Below are 24,718 nucleotides of genomic sequence, written 5' to 3' on the forward strand. Positions count from 1 at the left end.
ACAGAACACCAGCAATAAGGGGTATTTTCAGGTGTATACTGTGCTGAAGGCACACAACACCCACTTTAACTACTGCAGATGTCTGTATTACAGAACACCAGCAATAAAGGGTAGATTCAGGTGTATATTGTGCTGGAGGTACACAATATCCAATTTAACTGCTGCAGTTGTCTGTATTACAGAACACCAGCAATAAAGGGTAGCTTCAGGTATATATTGTGCTGGAGGCACACAACACCCACTTTAACTGCTGCAGATGCCTGTATTACAGAACACCAGCAATAAGGGGTATCTTCAGGTGTAGACTGTGCTGGAGGCACACGACACCCAATTTGACTGCTGCAGATGCCTGTATTACAGAACACCAGTAATAAAGGGTAGCTTCAGGTGTATATTGTGCTGGAGGCACACAACACCCACTTTAACTGCTGCAGATGCCTGTATTACAGAACACCAGCAATAAGGGGTATCTTCAGGTGTATACTGTGCTGGAGGCACACAACACCTACTTTAACTGCTGCACACAACACCCACTTTAACTCCTGCAGATGCCTGTATTACAGAACACCAGGAATAAAGGTTATCTTCAGGTGTATACTGTGCTGGAGGCACACAACACCCACTTTAACTGCTGCAGATGCCTGTATTACAGAACACTAGCAATAAGGGGTATCTTCAGGTGTATATTGTGCTGGAGGCACACAACACCCACTTTAATTGCTGCAGATGCGTGTATTACAGAACACCAGCAATGAAGGGTAACTTCAGGTGTATACTGTGCTGGATGCACAGAACACCCACTTTAATTGCTGCAGATGCCTGTATTACAGAACACCAGCAATAAAGGGTAGCTTCAGGTGTATACTGTGCTGGAGGCACACAGTCACTTTAACATCGCTAGGTTCACAAGAAAAGAACAGAATGTTCTTGCCTATCCTGCTCTCTCCCTGAACGCCGCAACACACTACACAAGGCCGCCGCGCTGGTGGCCTTATATAGTGTGGGGCATGTACTAAACCCCCTGAGCTATAATTGGCCACAGGCATCCTGCCTGTGGCCAATTATGGCTCTCCTCGCTGCCGACGCTGTGATTGGCCAAGCATGTGGGGGTCACAGTGCATGCTTGGCCAGTCATGAGCTAGCAATGCACAGCGATGGCGTAGTGCATTGTGGGCCATTCGCGCCACACGAATATGGTGCGAACGGTCCACAAAGTTCTGAATTTGCCGAATGGACAAACGGCCGGTGTTCAAGTCGAACATGCGTTCGACTCGAACACTGAGCTCATCCCTAGTGCAGATGTCTCTACTGAGGAATGCCACTTACCGACTCTCCTCACACACTGTCCTCACACACTGTCAGTGTGAGGAGAGGAATGCCGTTAACTGGCATTTCCTATTTACTCTGTGATCAGATGTGATTGGACACAGCTGATAGCATAGTAAAAAGGTTTTTTATCATGATTAGTGAATTAGTGCTGCATTTTTGCATTTTTACAGATCCTTGAAAGTAGTATACTTTTAGTGCTGCAGCTTTTTCCTATTAATTTTTATTTTCTTCATCACAGAGTGGTTCAGTGAGTGGGGTGAGTGCAAAAAGAATCCTTGATCTATTGCTGTATATGTTTTTCCTATATAACTCCTCATTAGGGAAGGATTTTATAATCATTATTATTATATATTTTATGTCTGCTAATAGAGATGAGCTTTATGTTCAGGAGGTTAAGTCCATGCCCCACACTATATAAGGCCGCCCATCGGCCCTGTGTAGTTTGTTGCTGGCATTGATCGAGAGAGTGTCATTTTATTTAGCTTAAGCAGGCAAGAGACTCAGTTAGCTGCAGTGTATTATATATATATATATATATATATATATATATATATATATATATATATATATTATATATATTATATATATATATATATATACACAGTCAGTCTCGTAAATATATATATCCACTATATCCAGTTTAGCTAGATCTGACTGCAGTCTCTTCCTGGTACTGTTTCTAATATACTTCAGGCAGGCAGGTGATTCAGTGAGCTGCAGTGCATAAAATATATATACAGTCTCATATATATATATATATATATATATATATATATATATATATTGTGGCAGCACGCAGGTAAAATCACCTGGTTGTATTCAGGATGGGAAATATGTGTGTCCTAGATTCAGGCTTTATGCAGACTTTTACAATTAGAGGGGAAGAGTTAATGAGCCCAGCTGTAGTAAGTGGGCTCATTAAGACCTCTACAAAAAACCCCAGCATGCATAGGGAGATGCTCCATCCTGGAACCAGTTTTGTGTGTATAGACTGGGGAGTCTGAGATCTGTTCTGTGCGGTGAGTTAATGCCTGTGTGGCAAACCCCTACAATAGGGACAGGGACTGGGGCAGCACAAGGCTGCACCCAGTTGTTAGACAGGGAGTCTACGTGTGTAGTTAGAGGTCAAGCTGACCAGGATTTATTTTCTTGTTTTATTTTGTTTGGCTGTTACATGTATCACTGCATGTAGCCTAAATAAACCGGATCTTTTGTTTTTTGCACCTACACCGCTGTCTGCTGTGCCTGACTTTGTATTTGCCTGCTGCTGGGCTTGTTGTTGAGCTGCAAGGCTCTTTTGTAAAGCTGCATTTGTTTGCTGCTGGTTTGCATTAACTCACCGCACAGAACAGATCTCAGACTCCCCAGTCTATACACACAAAACTGGTTCCAGGATGGAGCATCTCCCTATGCATGCTGGGGTTTTTTGTAGAGGTCTTAATGAGCCCACTTACTACAGCTGGGCTCATTAACTCTTCCCCTCTAATTGTAAAAGTCTGCATAAAGCCTGAATCTAGGACACACATATTTCCCATCCTGAATACAACCAGGTGATTTTACCTGCGTGCTGCCACAATATATATATATATATATATATATATATATATATATATATATACACATATACATACATATACACACACACACACACACACTACATTCCAGTCTAGCCAAGCCTATATTTACTGCAGGCCATTCCTGGTGTATGTTTTCAAATATACTTTAAGGCAGGCAGGCATGTTATTCAGTGATCTGTAGTGCATAAAATATATATATACAGTCTCCTACATATATATATCCACTGCATTTCAGTCTAGCCAAGCCTATATCTGACTGCAGGCCATTCCTGGTATACATTTTCAAATACTCTTTCAGGCAGGCAAGCAGGTGATTCAGTGATCTGCAGTGCATTAAATATATATACAGTCTCCTACATATCTAAGCTTATATCTGACTGCAGGCCATTCCTGGTGTACGTTTTCAAATATACTTTCAGGCAGGCAGATGATTCAGTGATCTGCAGTGAATTAAATATATATACAGTCCCCTAAATATTTATATTCACTGCATTCTAGTCTAGTCAAGCCTATATCTGACCGCAGGCCATTCCTGGTGTACTTTTTCTAGTAAACTTCAGTGGTGTTTTGCTAATAAAATTTTACAGCATGTCTGGAAGGCCACCAAGTTGAGGCAGACGCTCACAGGCCACTAAGAGGACAAGCAGGCTCTGTGTCTACAGCCAACAATGCTGGTCATGGACACGGTTCATCCTCAGCACTTGGCCGTTTGGCACGCTTGTCCTTTTTTCCTGCAGCTGGCCAGGTTATTGAGCCACAACATACAGAAGAGTTGGTGGAATGGATTATAAAGCTCTCCTCATCCTCTGTCACCAAGGCTCAGATTAGTTTGCCTGCCAATGCAGCTGCCAAAGGGGCGTATTCCATCGGCTCAATGTCATCGGTCACTACTTCCCTAGTCACACCATTAGGCACGGAGGAGTCCCCCGAAATTACTACAGTGTCGGGTGCATGTTGCAGTAGGATGTGCAGGAAGGAAGGCAGTAACATGAGCCCAGAGAGAGGCGGTGTCCAAGAAGGACCAGAAACTGGCAGTCATGTCCCCCAGCTGCAGTATACTTCAGGTTTGCTCCAGTGACGAGGAGGGAGGGGATGATGAGGTCACTGACTCTCCATGGGTGCCCGATAGAAGAGAGAAGGAGGAGGAGTCACAACACCAATGAGGCAGGATGCCCTCCAGGGGCCAGCTTAAGGACAGCCAACTGACTGCATCACACCGTAGAGCTCTGCATGTGCAGGGCGCTGCTGACTCCCCGTGTATTTTGAAAAGTTCTTTGCTGTGGGTCTTTTTTGATACGTGTGCAGCAGATCGCACCATTGCTGTTTGCTACATATGTCTGAAGCGTATCAAGCATGGCCAAAACAGCAGCCCCTTGAGCACCACATGCTTGACCAGACATAGGTCTACCTCCCATACAGTCCGTTAGCAACAGTACTTAAAAGAACCCCACCAAAGAACAAGGCAGACCTCTCCTTGCTCCTCATCAGCTGAGATCTCGAACCCCACTATACCTGCACAGAAACCTGCACTGAGAGAAATGAAGGTGTAGAATTAGATGTGCCATGTACTTGCGGGGTGTAAGGAGACCAGTGGACATCACCCGGCACACGCTGGTGCGCATGCGCGTGCACACAGGGGACCACAGATGCCCATGCTTGCTTATGCGCATGCGTGGCACACATTCTACATGTGCAGGAGCGCTCCTTAGCGCCAGTTGGCGCCAGGCAGCCTACTTAAGGGTGGCCCCAGCAACTGATCGGTGCTGACTGGTCTTCAACTGTGTCCTGTTACTCTGAAACCTGCGTTGGTCTGTCAGATTTCCCGTTGCTGATCTGGTTCTTGATCCTAGCTTCCCATCTGACCCGTCTCTGCCTGATGTTCCGGTACCCTGCCGCCTGCCTGTTGATGAACCCGGCTTCCTATCTGACCCACCTCTGCCTGATGTTCCGGTACCCTGCTGCCCGCGTGTTGACGAACCCGGCTATCCCTGTGACCTTGCTCTGGTGCTCTGCTCGGTCCAGCATTACTACCCAAGTGTCTACAACTACAGTCCTGTGACGAGCTGCGACTTCCTGCTCTGCAACCTCAGTCCTGCAACCAGCTGCAACTTCCTGCTCTGCAACCACAGTACCTGCGACCAGCTGCGACATCCTGCTACAAGATTCCGGGTCTCTATCTGCAGGCACTCATGTGCCTCCTGTCCTTTGACTTCTGTTCCACTCTCAGCGGGACCTGGACTGGAGATACAAGAGAGGCCAATCTCGTCATTTCAGTCTCCCTTCAAGTACAAGACACGGGCAATCTGCTATCGCTACACCAACATCCGATTGCAGCAGGAAAATTTTCCTACCCCAGTTTCTAAACCGGCGAAAGAAATTCGGTCCGGGGGCGTGGCTTAGCAATGGCAGCGCGAGGAAGCAAAGCCAGGATCTCTGCACAGGACCGAGCCGAGAACCTCTGCCGTACGCCCGCGGACGAGCCGCTTTTTCATGCCAGGGGACCGCAAACACCCGCTGGCCACCGAGGATCGGAGGGGACCCGAAATCACCCAGTATTTCCTGCGGCAGGACCCGATCTCCTCGCCGGCCGCGCGGACCAAGATGGCGCCGCCGCGAGTTCCCCGGACCAGCGCCGCAAGAGCAAGCAAGAAGGGCACAATAACGGGGGCCGTGGTGTCGGAGGAGGGCTTCCCCCCACTTGTCTCTAGGGCGCATTCGCCCATACAGTCCCCGGTCGTCCCGGTCATGGACACACAGCGGCAAGCGGGTAGTGCAGGGGATCCGAGCGGCCACCTGGAGGGATCCATCAGGGAGATGGTCTCCGGCCTGCCTACTAAGCAGGATTTGAATGCCATGGCAGCCTCCATCGTCACTGCTCTCACAAGGGAGCTGCATGATCTAAAACAGCAAGTTGACACTGTGGAAGAGAGGGTGACCACTATTGAAACTTCCAATGCCTCCACTGAGGCTCGCCTCCTCTCTCTGGAAACAGAGCACAGGGCCTTCCGTCGCCATCTTGTGGATGTGCAGTTACGCCTGGACGACGGTGAGAACAGGAGCAGGCGAAACAATCTGCGCCTCCGTGGTATCCCCGAGGCCACCGCGGGCCCGGATCTCCGCGCCACTGTCACGGCCATACTGAATCAGGTTCTTGACAAACCACCTACTGCTGCGTTGGAGTTGGACAGGGTCCACCGTGTACCGGGCCCCAGGGCCCCCTCCACAGTATCGCGGCCATCTGCCTCCTTGGACTATCCGCGTGACGTCCTGTGCAGGGTGCATTTCTTCACCATAAAGGAGGAGATTCTGCGCCTGGCGTGGGAGAAGGGCCCTGTTGATTTCGATGGCGCTTCCATTCGGATCTTCCCTGATGTTTCCAGGCAAACCCGTGTCATGCGGGGCGTGATGAGGCCATTGCTAGATCTGATACGGGACGCCGACGCCACATACCGCTGGGGTCACCCTTTCCACTTGATCGTCCGGAAGCAAGGTGCGGAATTTCATCTCTACTCCCCTGATCAACTGCCTGATTTGTTTGGTTTCATCGATAAGGCGGCCATCACCGTACCAAACTGGTTTGACTATCTACTCACTCAGGAGTCCCCTGGCCCACCCGAACCCAGGCGACAGCGGGCCCGACGTTCCCGTTCCCGTGCACCGCGTCGCGAGGTCACCAGCCCACCTCATCCGACCGTCTCTGAGACTTGATCGTGCTGCCCCACTTTAGGACTGGTAAGATTGTGCCTTCCCCCCCCCCTTTTTATGGCCCACCTGCAACGCCTTGGTCATATCTAGAGGTCCCGCCAACTCAGACTTCTCTGACTGTCCTTTTTGCAATGCCTTGAGCTGAGGCGGACTCCCCATCCCACGGAGTATTTGGTAGGGGGTACTATGGTGTTTTTTGTTTTTCTTTTCCTGAGTATATGTTATGCCCTTTGTTTCACCTAAGCTGGCGCTGGCTCCCCTAGTGGGACCACTCGTCCTCTCCTAGCCTACGCATCTCCCTGTTAGGAGATTGGCGATCTGCCTTGTGGGCGGGGATCGGGCGGGTCTCTCACTGGGGGTGCTGCCTCTAGTTTTGTGCCCCCCTGCTCTGAGGTATTTGTATGTTTATGTGGTGGGGTGAGCTCCTGTCTGCTTCTCGGGTTTACCCGCTGGGCCCTGCTCCCCTCCCCCCCCCCTGCGGGGCTTGAGGCATTGGCCTCCCTGCGGTGGGGGGTGATGGGGCCGGTCGGGCGGGTGGGCCCTTGGTGGGATAGTTGAATGTGATCTAGCTGTGGGTCTAGTTCTATCACTGCATTCATGACCCTTTTGCTATTTTTTATATAATGACTGTTTGGTTCTTTTGCAGGGATCGTTCTCTGGCCCTGGCGTTTGCTGGGTGGGGCGGGAGGGCTCTGGGCCTGTCTTCCTGACAGGCATGGGTATCATGGGAGGGGTCTGGTCTGTTCGTACATAGTACGGGCGTCAGCTACCTTTCAACCTGGTTCCTCTAGTTTGCATTTTGTATTCTGTATTTTGTATTTTGTGCTCTGTAATGTTGGATATAATGTTGGCTCCAATGTCCTTTTGTTCTTCTACTTCACACGGTTCTCGCTGCTCTCATCCTGTGCATCTCCTAACACATTGTCTCATTTGTTTATACTTCTCTGTTCTACCGCTGTTCTGCTCCTAGCTACATCTGTTACATTGTCCACCCCCACTTAGGGCAGCTCCCCGTCTGAGTACTGCTAGTGCTTAGCGGGAGACTATTAAGCTATTGCATTTGGAAGTCAGTTCTTCCCACCCTTCCTTTTCCCTCTTTCCCCCTCCCCCTTGTCTTTCCCCCTCCCCCTTTCCCCCCCATTCTCAACCCTTTCCCCCCACAGGTGGTGGAGCCTCCCGGTGAGGTCCCTGGTGAGGAATTGCTATTTTCTCTGCTCAACGCAGTACGGTCGCTGCCCCCTAAGACGATATTATGGGTCTCCTGAAGGTCACCTCCCTCAATGCGCATGGCCTTAACGTCCCGGAAAAGCGCTCGCAACTCTTGGCTACCCTGCGTAAGAGCAGGACCCATGTGGCTTTTCTGCAAGAAACGCACTTCCATGGTGAGCGTTTCCCTAAATTGACGAACGGAGCCTTCCCAACGGCATATCACAGTGTCTCACCTATCTCCAAGTCCAAGGGGGTCAGCATCCTCTTGGCCAAGTCGTTACCATGGGTTTTTGAGGCGCAGCGGGTGGACCCCCAGGGTCGTTTCCTCCTCCTTAAGGGGCGGGTTTTCGATGTGCGGGTCACCTTCGCCAATGTTTACTTTCCTAATGTCGACCATCCGCAGTTTTTGCAGACGTTGCTGCCTCAACTGCTAGATTTTTCGGAGGGTATGCTCATTTTTGGCGGTGATATTAATTTTGCTATGGATCCCCTGTTGGATGCCTCCCGTGGAGCCTCCCATCTCTCGTACGCTCGTCTCAAGCGGATGAAAGCGGACCTCCACACCCTGCGCTTGGTGGACCCTTGGCGCCTACTGCATCCCCAGGTACGAGATTATTCCTATTTCTCCCAAGTCCATCACTCTTACACGAGATTGGACTACCTGCTGCTGTCCCATAAGGATCTGTCTAGAGTAGTTTCGACTGCCATTGATGTCATATCCTTCTCGGACCATGCGCCGATCCATCTGACGCTACGGCTGGGCCCGGTCACTCAGTCCCCTCCATCGTGGAGACTGAATGAGGCTCTGTTGCAATCGGAAGATACCCGCGCAGAGGTTCTCGCCTCGTTGCAGGAATACTTTGCTATTAACATGGCCTCGGTTGCCAACCCCCTGACGGTGTGGGAAGCCCACAAGACGGTGATCAGGGGCACCCTGATTCGGATAGGGGCCCGTCTGAAGCGAGAGAGGACACGTCGTGCGGATGAGCTGCTCGCTCAGATTCGCTCCCTTGAATGTGCTCACAAAGCCAGTCTTGCACGGTCCACTCATCAGGCTCTTCTTAAAGCGCATGAGGAGCTCCGTTCGCTCATGTTCCATAAAACAAAGCAAAAACTGGCGTGGGCCCACCGCTCGATGTATGAATTCAGCAATAAACCCGGTACAATGCTGGCTAGAGCTTTGCGAGGCCCCCGTACCAAAACTTATATTCCACACATTCTGACCTCTACGGGTCGAAAAGCAAACACATCGTCTGACATAGCATTAGAGTTCCGTTCCTTTTTCGAAGGCCTCTATAACTTAGGCAGGCCGCACTCGGATGCCTCCGGCCCCGCTGGTGGATACACCCCACGGTCCTATATAGCCATGTCTGGCATGCCTTCTCTCTCGCCTGAGGTCCTGGAGGGACTGGAAGCACCCATAACGACTGTGGAGTTGGGGGTAGCCCTGGCGAGCTCGAAACCCAAAAAAGCCCCTGGCCCCGACGGTCTCACCCCAACTTATTACAAAACTTTCTTTGAGACGCTTTCCCAACCTTTGGTCTCGGCCCTTAACTCGATTACGGAGGGCAACACCTTCCCGTTGGACTCTCTGCGCGCCTACATATCTCTTATCCCTAAAGAGGGGAAGGATCCACTGCAGTGTGGGAGTTATCGCCCGATAGCCCTCCTGAACACCGACCTTAAACTGTTCGCTAGGATACTGGCCAATCGGTTACTCCCCCATATACCGGGTCTGATTCATAGAGACCAGGCGGGTTTTGTCCCGCAGCGGGAGCCCCGGGATAACACCATTCGGGTTTTGAACCTAATCCACGCGGCCAGGTCCACTGCGAGACCCCTTCTCCTGCTGTCCACCGACGCGGAGAAGGCTTTTGACCGCGTGGATTGGACGTTCATACAGGCGACCCTGGAACACATAGGTCTCCGTCCCACGATGCTCGGTTGGATCCTCTCCCTCTACTCCCATCCCACGGCTGCGGTTAAGGTGAATGAAACGAGGTCCGGTTTCTTCGACATCCGTAACGGCACTCGGCAGGGGTGCCCCCTGTCTCCACTAATTTTTATACTCTCACTGGAGCCCCTCTTGTGCAGGATTCGGGGTGACCCGGGTATTTCGGGTTTTTATAAATCCTCGGGGCCACAGAAGGTGGCCGCCTTTGCGGATGACTTGATCTTTTTTTTGACAGATCCTCTACACTCTCTCCCCACTACACTCTCTCGCATTATGGAGCTCTCTCGGGGTTCTCGATTAATCTGACCAAATCGTCCCTCTTGAACATTACCGTGGATGAGGCCGTGGTTCGGCGTTTGCGGTCGACTTACCAGTTGCGCTGGGCGGCCCATACTATCCCTTATTTGGGTGTCAACATTAGTGCAGATCTCGCTAACCTGTACCAGGCCAACTTTGCCCCGCTTCTCCTCCGTCTTAAATCCGACCTCCTTCAATGGCATTCGCTTACTCTAACATGGTTTGGCCGCTGCAATGCCATTAAGATGACCGCATTGCCTAGAATACTATATCTACTGCAAGCCCTTCCCATCCGTCTGCCTCCGTCTTTTTTCAAGCGAGTTGACTCACTGTTCCGCGGCTTTATTTGGTCACATCAAAAACCGCGTATTAGACTGCAAATCCTCTATATGACTAAACAGAGGGGAGGAGTTGGTCTTCCGGACATTAGAACGTACTACAGGGCAGCTCACCTTACCAGACTGGTCGACTGGTATTGCCATGCAGAGGCCAAGCAATGGGTAACGATGGAATTGGAGGACTCAGAGGGTATGGCCAGGAGCTGGCCATGGATCGCTACCCCGCTGCCGCGGGGCCTCAATGACCATCCTACTCTTGGCAGTACCTTGCGGGTAGTCAGGGATACAATACGACGTTCCTCGGTCTCCCCGATGCCCTCCCCCATGGTGCCAATTTTGGGTAACCCAGACTTTCTGCCTGGCAGGCAGAACCCCATTTTTGGACGGTTGGCAACCGCAGGGCGGTTTCATTTTTATGATTTTCTTGGCTCAGACGGCCAACTTGCGATTGAAGCGGGAGTATCCGCGTTGGACCCCCCAATGGACTTCTGGAGCGGTCTACAACTGCGTAATTTTTTGCGCAGATGTGCAAGGGTGCCTGGCATATCGCGCCCACTCACGGAGCTGGAACGCATTTGCCACCGTAGGGAACCGATCCGTCACTGTTTATCTTTACTCTACTCCTCCCTGATTTCTCCAGTGGAGGGGTACATCCCCCCCTTTCTTACGAATTGGGAGGCGGACCTAGGCGTCCACTTTACTGACTCTCAGCGAGAGAGGATACTTTATTTCGCCCAGAGGTCCTCCATTGCCACCAGGATCCAGGAATCCTGCTATAAACTGTTGACTCGATGGTATAGAGTGCCCGTTTCTCTGCATTGTTTTTTCCCACAGGTCCCCAGTACCTGTTGGCGCTGTGGTGTGGAAGAGGGAACGATGCTGCACGTTTTCTGGGACTGTCTCAAAATTAAACCTTATTGGGCGGAGGTGACGAGCACGATTGAACACCTGACTGGTGTATCCTTGGGGGGGGACCCATGTGCTGGAGATCGGAGACCCCACCTACTAAATCTCTGTGGTTTGCCAAGGTGAACGACATCAGAAACATGGAAGATCTTACTGCCACTCTGCGTGGGCGGGAGGAGGCCTTCCGGGAGACATGGCGACCATGGCAATACTACATCTACACAGAAGCTTACCTCCGCGAGGTTGCTTTGCATGATTAGTCCTTGTAGCGTGAATTACCCTCTGGCCGGGAGGCTCCGCCACTTTCCCTTCCTGTTCTCTCCCCTATCTTCCCCACCCTGCCTTTCCGCTTTCGTTGTCCTCTTTTCTTTCCCTGAGACACCCCCAGCCCTAGGCCGGCCCTTCCAGATCCTTTGCATATCCTGCTTTCTTCACTTTACCAGTTATGCCAGTTGGCCGGGTCTAGCTGGCTGTGGGACGATCCTCCTTGGCAGGTTTAAGCAAGTCCTTCACAGCACTACCCTGGTGGCTCCACTGGTAACAGTGGGTCGCTGGGGCTACGGTCTGATGGCTCTCCCCAGAGTGGTGCACGGTTGATCATGCTGTTTAGTTTCATCCCTTTGTTTAGTTTACTGAGTGCACGACCCGGGGTTGGGTTGCATGCTATGTAATATTTGACGATGCTGTTATCTCATCGAACTGTATTTTATTTCCTGTCTCTGTTTTTATTTTATCTTGAATACTGTCATTTTTCTTTGAATTGTGAAACTGTTTCATTTGAAAAAGTAAATAAAGGAATTACAAAAAAAAAAAAAAAGAAATTCGGTCCCAGCCATCCACATGCTCAGCGGCTGAATGCTAGCTTGGCTAAATTGCTAGCACTCCAACTGCTGCCTTTTCAGCTGGTAGGTTCCCAAACGCCATTTCTTTTCACGGAAGGCCATTACAGCTCTCTAATGGCATGTGGAAGGCAATGTCTTGGCCTCATTGGACAGGGCAGTCAGAAGTAAAGTGCATATTACCGCTGACTCATGGTCCAGCATGGATGGACAGTGTTGGCATTTGTCAAGAGAGTTGAGGGTGCCCAAAGAGATTGCCTACGGCAGCATCACCCTGAAAGCTCCCACTCTCAGAGGCTTAGCAGGTTCGGGCCTGGTTAGTACCTGGGTGGGAGACCGCCTGGGAATACCAGGTGTTGTAGACTGCTTTTTTTTTTTGGGCATTGACCTGTGTTTTTTAGCTTGTTTCCCATGGTGACCATCTTGGCGTTTGTCAAGAGGGTTGAGGCAGCCCAAAGAGATTGCTTATGGCCACATCACCCTGAAAGTGCCCAATCTCGTCTGATCTCGGAGGCTAAGCAGGGTCGGCCTGGGTTAGTACATGGATGGGTGACCGGCTGGGAGTTCCAGGTGCTGTAGGTTTCTCTTTTTTTTTTTTTGCCGTTGACCTGTGTTTTTCCGCTTGTTTCCCATGGTGACCATCTTGGCGATTGTCAAGATGCTTGAGGTTGCCCAAAGAGATTGCCTATGGCCACATCACCCTGAAAACTCCCGATCTCATATGATCTCCGAGGCTAAGCAGGGTCGGGCCTGGTTAGTACCTGCCATAGGCTTCTTTTTTTTGTTGGCGTTGACCTGTTTTTTTTTTTGCTTTTTTCCCAAGGTGACCATCTTGGTGTTTGTTAAGAGGGCTGAGGGTGCTCAAAGAGATTTCCTACGGCCACATCACCCTGAAAGCGCCCAATCTCAGAGGCTAAGCAGGGTCGTGCCTGGTTAGTACCTGGATGGAAGACCGCCTGGGAATACCAGGTGCCGTAGGCTCCTTTTTTTTGTTGGCTTGACCTGTTTTGTTTCCCAAGGTGACCATTTTGGCGTTTGTGAAGAGGATTGAGGGTGCCCAAAGAGATTGCCTATGGCCACATCACCCTGAAAGTGCCTGATCTCGTCTGATCTTGGAGTCTAAGCAGGGTTGGGCCTGGTTTGTACCTGGATGGGAGACCGCCTAGGAATACAAGGTGCCGTATTTTTCTTGGATTTGACCAGTTTTTTCCGCTTTTCTCAAGGTGACCATCTTGATGTTTTTCAAGAGGGTTGAGTGTGCCCAAAAAGATGCTTTTTTTCATCCCAGATGATGGTTTTTGAAGCGAAACGCATCGGGAACGCATGCTGATCCTCTCACTACCGATAACATTGTTCCATACAGCGCTTGTTTTACATTGGGACCATGTAAGTGCAATTCTTATGTTCCATCTTTATTAAAGATTCCAAACGGAATTATGCTATGCGGCCCCTTTCTTTCCTTCTTTCTTTTATAAATTCCTGGTGAGGTGCACTCCTCCATTTGCCCCATATTGGCTACATCCAAAGCTCTTGTGATTGATTGTCTGGAGTCTCTATCGCTGCTGTGAATCTGGATCCTTAGGACCAACCTAATAAAGCCTATTTGACTCACCAGGTATATACCTGTGTGCGTCCATGCTTTCTGGTAAGCAGCCATTGCTTATGGTGGTGGATTCCTCTTGTCACTTCATTGCTTGGACACTTATTCACATATCTATTTTACTTCTAAATAACCACTCATCAATCTTGGATGTCATTACCTGGATTTTTCTTTTCACTGAGAAATCACTTCAGAATTTTTGCTTTATTGTGGACTTTCTTTTTGAACTAATATGTTATGTCACAGTATACGATTTTTAGTTACATGCCACAGTATATGATTTTCAGTTATTATATATGGTATTGGTTTACTTAATCACGTTTTATTTACATTTGATATCTTAGCGCTGCTAAGATTTTTCCCAATGTGGACATCTTGGCTTTTGTCAAGAGGGTTGAGTGTGCCCAAAGAGATTGCCTACATCTACATCACCCTGAAAGCGCCCGATCTCATCTGATCTCAGAGACTAAGCAGGGTCTGGCCTTGTTAGTACCTGGATGGGAGACTGCCTATGAATACTAGGTGTCGTAGGCTTCTTTTTTTTGTTGGCGTTGACCTGGGTTTTTTCATTTGTTTCCCAAGGTGACCATCTTGGCGTTTGTCAAGAGGGTTGAGGGTGCCCAACGAGAGTGCCTATTGCCACATCACTCTGAAAGCGCCCGATCTCGTCTGATCTCAGAGGCTAAGCAGAGTCGGGCCTGGTTAATACCTGGATGGGAGACCGCTTGGGATTACCAGGTACTGTAGGCTTCTTTGATTTTGTTGGCATTGACCTGTGTTTTTTCGCTTGTTTACCATGGTGACCATATTGGCGTTTTTCAAGAGGGTTGAGGGTGCCCAAAGAGATTGCCTACGGCCACATCAGCCTGATCATGCCTCATCTCATCTGATCTCAGAGGCTTACCAGGGTCGGGCCTGGTTAGTACCTTTATGGGAGACAGCCTGGGAATACCATGTGCTGTAGGCTTCTTTTTTTTGATGCCGTTGACCTGTGTTTTTTAGCTTGTTTGCCATGGTGACCATCTTGGCGTTTTTCAAGAGGGTTGAGGGTGGCCAAAGAGATTGCATACGGCCACATCACCCTGAAAGCACCCGATCTCGTCTAATCTCGAATTCTAAGCAGGGTCGGACCTGGTTAGTACCTGCATGGGAGACTGCCTGGGAATACCAGGTGCCGTAGGCTTCTTTTTTTTTTGTTGGCATTGACCTGCGTTTTTTCGCTTGTTTCCCATGATGACCATCTTGGCGTTTGTGAAGAGTGTTGAGGGTGCCCAAAGCGATTGCCTATGGTCAAATCACCCTGAAAGCTCCTGATCTTGTCTGATCTTCGAGGTTAAGCAGCGTACGGCCTGGTAAGTACCTGGGTTGGGAGTCCGCCTTGGAATACCAGGTACCATAGGCTTCTTTTTTTTTCTTTTTTTCACTTGTTTCCCATAGTAACCATCTTGGTCTTTGTCAAGAGGGTTGAGGGTGCACAAAGAAATTGCCTACGGCAACATCACCCTGAAATCGCCCGATCTCGGAGGCTAAGCAGGGTCGGGCCTCAATGGGAGACCGCCTGGGAATACCAGGTGCCATAGGCTTCTTTTATTTGACCTGTGTTTTTACGCTCGTTTCCCATGGTGACCATCTTGGCATTTTTCAAGAGGGTTGAGGGTCCCCAAAGAAATTGCCTACAGCCATATCACCCTGAAAGCGCTCGATCTCGTCTGATCTCGGAAGCTAAGCAGGGTCGGGCCTGGTTAGTACCTGGATGGGAAACAGCCTGGGAATACCAGGTGCCATAGGTTTCTTTTTTTTTGGAGCTGACCTGTGTTTTTTCGCGTGTTTCCCATGGTGACCATCTTGGCATTTGTCAAGAGGGTTCAGGGTGGCAAAAGAGATTGCATATGGCTACTTCGCCCTGAAATTGCCTAATCTTGTCTGCTCTCGGAGGCTAAGTAGTTTGTTTCCCATGGTGACCATCTTGGCGTTTGTCAAGAGGGCTGAGGATGCCCAAAGAGATTGCCTACAGCCATATCACCCTAAAAGCATCCAATCTCGTCTGATCTCAGGAAGCTAAGCAGGGTTTGGCCTGGTTAGTACCAGGATGGGAAACAGCCTGGGAACACCAGGTGTCGTAGGTTTTTTTTTTTTTTTTGGCGTTGATCTGTGTTTTTATGCTTGTTTCCCATGGTGACCACCTTGGCGTTTGTCAAGAGGTTTGAGGGTGCCCAAAGAGATTGCCTACAGCCACATCACCCTGAAAGGGCCCGGTCTCGTCTGATCTCGGAGGCTAAGCAGAGTCGTGCATGGTTAATACCTGGATGGGAGACCGCTTGGGATTACCAGGTGCCGTAGGCTTCTTTTTTTTGTTGACGTTGACCTGGGGTTTTTTTTCACTCGTTTCCCATGGTGACCATCCTGGCGTTTGTCAAGTGGGTTGAGGTTGCCCAAAGAGAGAGCCTACGGCCACATCACTCTGAAAGTGCCCGATCTCATCTGATCTCAGAGACTAAGCAGGGTCTGGCCTTGTTAGTATCTGGATGGGAGACTGCCTATGAATATCAGGTGTCGTAGGCTTCTTTTTTTCTGTTGGCGTTGACCTGTGTTTTTACGCTTGTTTCCCATGGTGACCATCTTGGCATTTGTCAAGAGGGTTGAGGGTGCCCAAAGAGACTGCCTACAGCCACATCACCCTGAAAGCGCCCGGTCTCGTCTGATCTCGGAGGCTAAGCATCGTCGGACCTGGTTAGTACCTGGATGGGAAACAGCCTGGGAATACCAGGTGTCGTAGGCTTCTTTTTTTTTGTTGGCTTTGATCTGTGTTTTTTCACCTGTTTCCCATGGTGACCATCTTGGCGTTTGTCAAGAGGGTTGAGGGTGCCCAACAAGAGTGCCTATTGCCACATCACTCTGAAAGCACCCAATCTCGTCTGATCTCGGAGGCTAAGCTGAGTTGGGCCTGGTTAATACCTGTATGGGAAACCGCTTGGGATTACCAGGTGCTGTAGGCTTCTTTTTTTTGTTGGCATTGACCTGGGTTTTTTTTCACTCGTTTCCCATGGTGACCATCTTGGCGTTTGTCAAGTGGGTTGAGGTTGCCCAAAGAGAGAGCCTACGGCCACATCAACCTGAAAGGGCAGATCTCGTATTATCTCGGAGGCTAAGCAGGGTTGGCTCTGGTTAGTACCTCAATGGGACACCGATAGGGAAAACCAGGTGCCGTAGGCTTCTTTTTTTTGTTATCGTTGACCTGTATTTTTTTGCTTGTTTCCCATGGTGACCATCTTGCCGTTTGTCAAGAGGGTTGAAGGTGCCCAAAGAGATTGCCCACGGCCACATCACCCTAAAAGCGTCCAATCTAGGAGGCTCAGCAGGGTCGGGCCTGGTTAGTATCTGCATGGAAGACTACCTGGGAATACCAGGTGCCATAGGCTTTTTTTTTTTTTTTTTTGGCGTTGACCTGTGTTTTTTTTCCGCTTGTTTCCCATGGTGACCATCTTGGTGTTTGTCAAGAGGGTTGAGGGTGCCCAAAGAGATTGCCTATAGGCACATCACTCTAAAAGTGCCCGGTCTCGTCTGATCTCGAAGGCTAAGCAGGGTCGGGCTTGGTTAGTACCTGGATGGGAGAAACTCTGGGAATACCAGGTGCCATAGGCTTCTTTTTTTGTTGTTGACTTTAACCTGTTTTTTTTCGCTTGTTTCCCAAGATGACCATCTTGGCGTTTGTCAAGAGGGTTGAGGGTGCCCAATGAGACTGCCTACAGCCACATCACCCTGAAAGCACCCAATCTCATCTGATCTCAGAGGCTAAGTAGGGTCGGTCCTGGTTAGTAACTGGATGGTAGACCACCTGGAAATACCAGGTACCGTAGGGTTCTATTTTTTTTTTGTTGGCGTTGACCTGTGTTTTTCCGCTTGTTTCCCATGGTGACCATCTTCTTGTTTGTCAAGTGGGTTGAGGATGTTCAAAGAACTTGGCTACGGCCACATCACCCTGAAAGCGCCCAATCTTAGAGGCTAAGCAGGGTCCGGCCTGGCTAGTACCTGTATGGAAGACCGCCTGGGAATACCAGGTGCTGTAGGCTTCTTTTTTTTGTTGCCGTTAACCCGTTTTTCCTCGCTTGTTTCCCAATGCGACCATCTTGCCATTTTTGAAGATGGTTGTGGGTGCCCAAAGAGTTTGCTTATGGCCACATCACCCTGAAAGCGCCCAATCTCGTCTAATCTTTAAGGCTAAGTAGGGTCGGGCCTTGTTAGTACTTGGATGGGAGACCTCCTGGGAATACCAGGTGCTGTAGGCTTCTTTTTTTGTTGGCGTTGACCTGTTTTTTTTCGCTTTTTTACCAAGGTGTCCATCTTGGCGTTTGTCAAGAGGGTTGAGGGTTCCCAAAGAGAGTGCCTATGGACACATCACCCTGAAAGTGCCTGATCTTGGAGGTAAGCAGGGTCAGGCCTGGTTTTTACCTGGATGGGAGACCGCCTTGCAATACCAGGTGCCCTAGGCTTCTTTTTTTTTTTGTTGGCGTTGACCTGTGTTTTTTCACTTGTTTCCTATAGTGACCATCTTGGCATTTGTCAAGAGGGTTAAGGGTGCCCAAAGAGATTGCCAACGGCCACATCACCCTGAAAGCACCCGATCTCGGAGGCTAAGCAGGGTCGGGCCTGGTTAGTACCTAAGTCAGGAATTTCAACCGCGCTTACAATTACAAAAATCGAAAAAAATATATATCTAAAACCTATAACAGAATAATATGTATACACTATAACTAGTCAAAAGTTATAATACAAAAACCCAACTAAGTGAATAATGAAAATATACTCTATAACTCATACAATAATCAAGTGTACAAAAAATGCATATACATTATATATATATATATATATATATATATATATATATATATATATATATATATATATATATATAAAGTGCTCAAAATTTATATATAAGACCAGGGTGATCTTGACGTGCTTGACGCAAATCACGTGACATTTGGGCGTTCGCTTTGCCGGCCGGCTTTTCTGAACGCTGATTTGACCTTTATGTTTGTGAGTATGTTTTTTATTATGGAATAAAAGATTTTGGTTTACGGTTTTACGCTATGGGAGTTTTTGCTTGCCTTTTATGAATGGTCCAACCACGTGAAAACGAGGTGATGTCCCTGTGTGATGACCCTAAGATTTCTGATATCAAATGCCTTTCTGATTCTGGGATTTGGTAAGCGCGCATTTTTACCATTTATCAGCACGGTGTTGGTGAAGGAAATTCTCTCTCTTGCACCCGCATAGGATTTCTTGAGAAGAAACACTTATGATTATTGGACTGTTATGCCCATGATTACATCTTGATGAAGAACTGTTTTCTTATATATAATTTTTGAGTACTCTATTCATAATATTTCTGATTGTTCACAAAAATTCTGTGCACTTTACCACTGTATGCTCATGACTACGTCTTTATGAGGAATTGTTGCTTATATATAATTTTTGAGCACTTTATATATATATATATATATATATATATATATATATATATATATATATATATATGTATTTTTTTGTACACTTGATTATTGTATGAGTTATAGAGTATATTTTTATTATTCACTTAGTTGGGTTTTTGTATTATAACTTTTGACTAGTTATAGTGTATACATATTATTCTGTTATAGGTTTTAGATATTTTTTTAGATTTTTGTAATTGTGAGCGCGGTTGAAATTCCTGACTTATATGCTTTATAGGTGTGTATCACATTGTATCAATCGCAGCCTTTAGATATTTCGACTGATTGTTGAGAGATTTCTTTAGCGCAGTATTTTTTTCCCAAATTTTTGTACTGGTTAGTACCTGCATGGGAGACCGCCTGGGAATACGAGGTGCCATCAGCTTCTTTTTTTTGTTGGCGTTGACCTTTTTTTTTTCGCTTGTTCCCCAAGGTGACCATCTTGACATTTGTCAAGAGAATTGAGGGTGCCTAAAGAGATTGCCTATGGCCACATGACCCTAAAAGTGCCTGATCTCGTCTGATCTTGGAGGCTAAGCAGTGTCGGGCCTGGTTAGTACCTGGATGGGAGACCACCTCTGAATACCAGGGGCCATGTTTGTTGGTGTTCACCTGTTTTTTTTTGCTTTTTTCCCAAGGTGACCATCTTGGTGTTTGTCAAGAGGGTTGAGGGTGTTCAAAGAGATTGCCTACGGCCACATCACCCTGAAAGCGCCCAATCTCAGAGGCTAAGCAGGGTCAGGCCTGGCTAGTACCTGGATGGAAGACCGCCTGGAAATACCAGGTGCCGTAGGCTTCTTTTTTGTTGTTGTCATTGACCTGTGTTTTTTCGCTTGTTTCCCAGGGTGACCATCTTGGTGTTTTTACAAGAGTGTTAAGGGTGCCCAAAGAGATTGCCTATGGCCACATCATCCTGAAAGCGCCTGATCTCGAAGGCTAAGCAGGGTCGGGCCTGGTTAGTACCCGAATGGGAGACTGCCTGGGAATACCAGGTGCCGTTGGCTTCTTTTTTTTGTTGGCGTTGACCTGTCTTTTTTTTCACTTGTTTCCCAAGGTGGCAATCTTGGCATTTGTCAAGAGGGTTGAGGGTGCCCAAAGAGATTGCCTATGGCCACATCACCCTGAAAACTCCCAATTTCATATGATCTCCGAGGTTAAGCAGGGTCGGGCCTGGTTAGTACCTGCCATAGGCTTCTTTTTTTTGTTGGCGTTGACCTGTTTTTTTTTTTGCTTTTTTCCCCAAGGTGACCATCTTGGTGTTTGTTAAGAGGGTTGAGGTTGCTCAAAGAGATTTCCTACGGCCATATCACCCTGAAAGCGCCCAATCTCAGAGGCTAAGCAGGGTCGTGCCTGGTTAGTACCTGGATGGAAGACCGCTTGGGAATACCAGGTGCCGTAGGCTTCTTTTTTTTGTTGGCTTGACCTGTTTTTCTTCGCTTGTTTCCCAAGGTGACCATCTTGGCATTTGTGAAGAGGGTTGAGGATGCCCAAAGAGATTGTCTACCGCCCCTGGACGACGTAAGTTATTACGAAACGCGTAGGGCGGAGCGGCGCGCTGACGTCACCTCTGTCTTTTCGTTTGCTAATCACCAGGACGTACGGGTTGGTTTGTTTGTGTGCGTCCGGCCGGCACACACTTCCTATTAAGCCTAATGTCAAGTTATTTATGTAAGTGCATTACTATTTTTTGAATTAAAAAGTTGATGGTTTTACACTATTTGGAGCCTTTATCTTCTATGTGGTATTGCGCTGGGTGGAGAGTGGTGTACGGGAGGGGAGAGATGGCAGAGACTGTATTAGCTCCATCTTGTGGAAGATTTGGGACCGGACAAGCAGCTCATTAATGTGTATTCAATCTATTTTTGCCTGCTGAGACCCTCTGTAACAGGGCGGTAAGGAGCCAACTTATATGTGTGGTGGTGGCAAGAGCACATTTTTACTTTCAAAAGTCCTTTTGTTTGGAATCCAGTCATCCACTGTAAATTCATCACTGGTGGTCGGTCAACCATATGGACACTACTTATTATTATTATTAATTTAATTTTAAATCATATATGGACACTATATATTGTCATTATTAATTAACCTATTTACATTCGTTTGTTTATTCATTTATTCATTATATAATTATTATTTATGTTTATATTGTTTTGCACCTTGTTTGAGTTTTAGTTTATCACTCATGCTTTGTATTTTTTTCATTTTTTAGTACACAGTGTTTTTTTTCTTTGATGTGAACACTGGAGATATACAGTTGTATCCTATATTTGTTGGCTAGTGTTGCACATATATACACATATACAATTTGTTTAGGTGATTTATTTTTCAGGTGTAACAACTGGAGATTTCCAGCTGTTTTTTCACTTTTTGATTGGTACATATATTTCTTTGGGTCCACACCAATTTTAGTCTATATAGGTTAGCGCAATTCCTTTTTTTCTTACTTCTACCACCACATAACCCTAAAAGGGCCTATCTCATCTGATCTCAAAGGCTAAGCAGGATCAGGCCTTGTTAGTACTTGGATGGGAGACCCCCTGGGAATACCAGGTGCCGTAGGCTTCTTTTTTTTTGCTGGCATTGATCTGTTTTTTTTCACTTGTTTCCCAAGGTGACCATCTTGGCGTTTGTCAAGAGGGTTGAGGGTTCCCAAAAAGAGTGCCTATGGCCACATCACCCTGAAAGCATCTGATCTGGTAGGTAAGCAGGGTCAGGCCTGGTTATTACCTGGATTGGAGACCGCCTTGCAATACCAGGCGCCGTAGGCTTCTTTTTTTTTTTGTCATTGTTTCCCAGGGTGACCATCTTGGTGTTTTTACAATAGTGTTAAGGGTGCCCAAAGAGATTGCCTACAGCCACATCACCCTGAAAGTGCCCGATCTCGGAGGCTAAGTAGGGTCAGGCCTGGTTAGTACCCGAATGGGAGACTGCCTGGGAATACCAGGTGCCGTTGGCTTCTTTTTTATGTTGCTGTTGACCTATTTTTTTTTCACTTGTTTCCGAAGATGGCAATCTTGGCATTTGTCAAGAGGGTTGAGGGTGCCCAAAGAGATTGCCTATGGTCAGATCACCCTGAAAACGCCCAATCTCATCTGATCTCCGAGGCTTAGCAGGGTCGGGCCTGGTTAGTACCTGCCATAGGCTTCTTTTTTTTTGTTGGTGTTAACCTGCTTTTTTTTTTGCTTTTTTCCCAAGGTGACCATCTTGGTGTTTGTCAAGAGGGTTGAGGGTGCTCAAAGAAATTGCCTACGGCCACATCACCCTGAAAGCACCCAATCTCAGAGGCTAAGCAGGGTCCAGCCTGGTTATTACCTGGATGGGAGACCGCCTGAGAATACCAGATGCCCTAGGCTTCTTTTTTTTTGTTGGCAATGACCTGTGTTTTTTCGATTGTTTCCCATGGTGACCATCTTGGCGTTTGTCAAGAGCGTTGAGGGTGCCCAAAGAGAATGCCTACGGCCACATCACCCTGAAAGCGCCTGCTCTCAGGGGGCTAAGCAGTGTTGGGCCTGGTTAGTACCTGGATGGGAGACCGCGTGGGAATATCAGGTGCCGTATGCTTCTTTTTTTTTTAAGTTGACCTGTTTTTTTTCGCTTGTTTCCCAAGGTGACCATCTTGGCGTTTGTCAAGGGTGTTGAGGGTGCCCAAAGAGATTTCCTACACAACATCACCCTGAAAACACCCGATCTCGTCTGATCTCAGAGGCTAAGCAGGGTCGGGCCTGGTTAGTACCTGGGTGGGAGACTGCCTGCGAATTCCAGGTGTCGTATACTTCTTTTTTTTGTTGGTGTTGACCTGCCTTTTTTTAAGCTTTATTCCCAAGGTGACCATCTTGGCATTTGTCAAGAGGGTTGACGATGCCCAAAGAGATTGCTTACGGCCACATCACCCTGAAAGTACCTGCATGGGAGGCTGACTGAGAATACCAGGTGCCGTAGGCTTAATTTTTTTGTTGGTGTTGACCTACGGCCACATCACCCTGAAAGCATATGATCTCGGAGGCTAAGCAGGGTCGGGCCTGGTTAGTACCTAGATGGGAGACCGTGTGGGAATACCAGGTGCTGTAGGCTTCTTTTTTTTTGTTGGCGTTGACCTGTGTTTTTTCGCTTGTTTCCCAGGGTGACCATCTTGGCTTTTGTCAAGAGGGTTGAGGGTACCCAAAGAGATTGCCTATGTCCTCATCACAAAGAAAGCACCTCATCTCAGTGGCTAAACAGGGTCAGGCCTGGTTAGTACCCTGATGGGAGGCTGCCTGGTAATACCAGGTGCCGTAGGCTTCTTTTTTTTGTTGGCGTTGACCTGTTTTTTTTCGCTTGTTCCCAAGGTGACCATCTTGGCCTTTGTCAAGAGGGTTGAGGGTGCCCAAAGAGATTTCCTACATCCACATCACCCTGAAAACGCCTGATCTCGTTTGATCTTAGAGGCTAAGCAGGGTTGGACCTGGTTAGCACCTGGATGGGAGACTGCCTGGGAATACCAGGTGCCGTAGACTTCTTTTTTTAATTGTTGGCGTTGACCTGTGTTTTTTCACTTTTTACCCATGGTGACCATCTTGGCGCTTGTCAGGAGGGTTCAGGGTTTCTGCCCCTGTTCAAAATGGGCATGTAACTACAATATTTGCTCTAATATTTCACAGCAGGGCCTGTTCCTACGCTCAACAAGAGTATCTGTGAGGTTTTACAGTGTTGTACCACCACCACGTAAGGCCCAATTTTTCTGCCACTGTTTAACAGGGGATTGTAATTACAATTTTTGATCTAATATTTCACAGCAGGGCCCGATCCTACACTGACCAAGAGTAACTGTGAGGGCTTACAGTGTTGTGGCACCACCACCAAAGGCCCAATTTTTCTGCCCGTGTTCAACAGGGGCATGTAATTACAATTCTTGATATAATATTTCACAGCAGGGCCCATTCCAGCGCCCACCAAGAGAAACTGTGAGGGCTTACAGTGTCCTGGTACCACCAACACCAAGGCCCAATTTTCTGCCGTGTATATAGTGCAGGCCATATAATATATACAGGCGGTCCCTTACTTTCAAACATCCGACTTACAAATGACTCCCACTTACAAATAGAGGGAGACAACAGCAAGTGAGAGGAAATCTACCCCTAGGAAGGGAAATTCTCTCCTGTAAGAGTTAATATGGGGAAAAAAAGGTGTCTCTACTGATGCTTTATCACCAATCCATGTTTCCCTAATGACCCCAAATTTTCAAAATCCAATAGTCATTGGGAAAGAAAATGAGGTGAAATCTTCTGAACAGGGGCACAGACAGAAAAACAAATGTTACAGGGGAACTTTTCCTATGTTATCCAAAAAGCTTAAAAATTTTTTTTGGCTGGAGCTACACTTACAAAATGTACCTGTTCCTAATTACAAACAGATTCAACTTAAGAACAAGCCCACAGTCCCTGTCTTGTTTGGACCGCCTGTATACTGCTGTTCAGAGTATATAGGGTCTAGGGGCCC

General features: G+C 47.9%; 18 pseudogenes; all 18 read left to right on the forward strand.

The window, feature by feature from the left end:
- Window positions 1–12,617: 12,617 nt before the first annotated feature.
- On the forward strand, window positions 12,618–12,736 carry LOC143998438 (5S ribosomal RNA; annotated as a pseudogene).
- Window positions 12,737–13,026: 290 nt separating this feature from the next.
- Window positions 13,027–13,135, forward strand: LOC143999140 (5S ribosomal RNA; annotated as a pseudogene).
- An 87-nt stretch (window positions 13,136–13,222) lies between these two features.
- LOC143998662 (5S ribosomal RNA) lies at window positions 13,223–13,341 on the forward strand (annotated as a pseudogene).
- Window positions 13,342–14,385: 1,044 nt separating this feature from the next.
- Window positions 14,386–14,504, forward strand: LOC144000061 (5S ribosomal RNA; annotated as a pseudogene).
- Window positions 14,505–14,818: 314 nt separating this feature from the next.
- LOC144000041 (5S ribosomal RNA) lies at window positions 14,819–14,937 on the forward strand (annotated as a pseudogene).
- Window positions 14,938–15,425: 488 nt separating this feature from the next.
- LOC143999684 (5S ribosomal RNA) lies at window positions 15,426–15,544 on the forward strand (annotated as a pseudogene).
- A 216-nt stretch (window positions 15,545–15,760) lies between these two features.
- Window positions 15,761–15,880, forward strand: LOC143999404 (5S ribosomal RNA; annotated as a pseudogene).
- A 98-nt stretch (window positions 15,881–15,978) lies between these two features.
- On the forward strand, window positions 15,979–16,097 carry LOC143999181 (5S ribosomal RNA; annotated as a pseudogene).
- Window positions 16,098–16,197: 100 nt separating this feature from the next.
- Window positions 16,198–16,316, forward strand: LOC143999361 (5S ribosomal RNA; annotated as a pseudogene).
- Window positions 16,317–16,414: 98 nt separating this feature from the next.
- LOC143998637 (5S ribosomal RNA) lies at window positions 16,415–16,533 on the forward strand (annotated as a pseudogene).
- A 98-nt stretch (window positions 16,534–16,631) lies between these two features.
- Window positions 16,632–16,750, forward strand: LOC143998502 (5S ribosomal RNA; annotated as a pseudogene).
- Window positions 16,751–17,495: 745 nt separating this feature from the next.
- Window positions 17,496–17,614, forward strand: LOC143999138 (5S ribosomal RNA; annotated as a pseudogene).
- A 307-nt stretch (window positions 17,615–17,921) lies between these two features.
- On the forward strand, window positions 17,922–18,040 carry LOC144000134 (5S ribosomal RNA; annotated as a pseudogene).
- A 2,098-nt stretch (window positions 18,041–20,138) lies between these two features.
- Window positions 20,139–20,247, forward strand: LOC143999366 (5S ribosomal RNA; annotated as a pseudogene).
- Window positions 20,248–20,536: 289 nt separating this feature from the next.
- LOC143998882 (5S ribosomal RNA) lies at window positions 20,537–20,645 on the forward strand (annotated as a pseudogene).
- A 2,256-nt stretch (window positions 20,646–22,901) lies between these two features.
- On the forward strand, window positions 22,902–23,017 carry LOC143999375 (5S ribosomal RNA; annotated as a pseudogene).
- A 188-nt stretch (window positions 23,018–23,205) lies between these two features.
- LOC143998895 (5S ribosomal RNA) lies at window positions 23,206–23,314 on the forward strand (annotated as a pseudogene).
- A 303-nt stretch (window positions 23,315–23,617) lies between these two features.
- Window positions 23,618–23,736, forward strand: LOC143998896 (5S ribosomal RNA; annotated as a pseudogene).
- Window positions 23,737–24,718: the final 982 nt, after the last annotated feature.

Source organism: Lithobates pipiens, unplaced genomic scaffold, assembly GCF_037356315.1.
Source record: "Lithobates pipiens isolate NorthernLeopardFrog02 unplaced genomic scaffold, aLitPip1_a1.2 Scaffold_19, whole genome shotgun sequence".
In the NCBI taxonomy this organism is placed as follows: domain Eukaryota; kingdom Metazoa; phylum Chordata; class Amphibia; order Anura; family Ranidae; genus Lithobates; species Lithobates pipiens.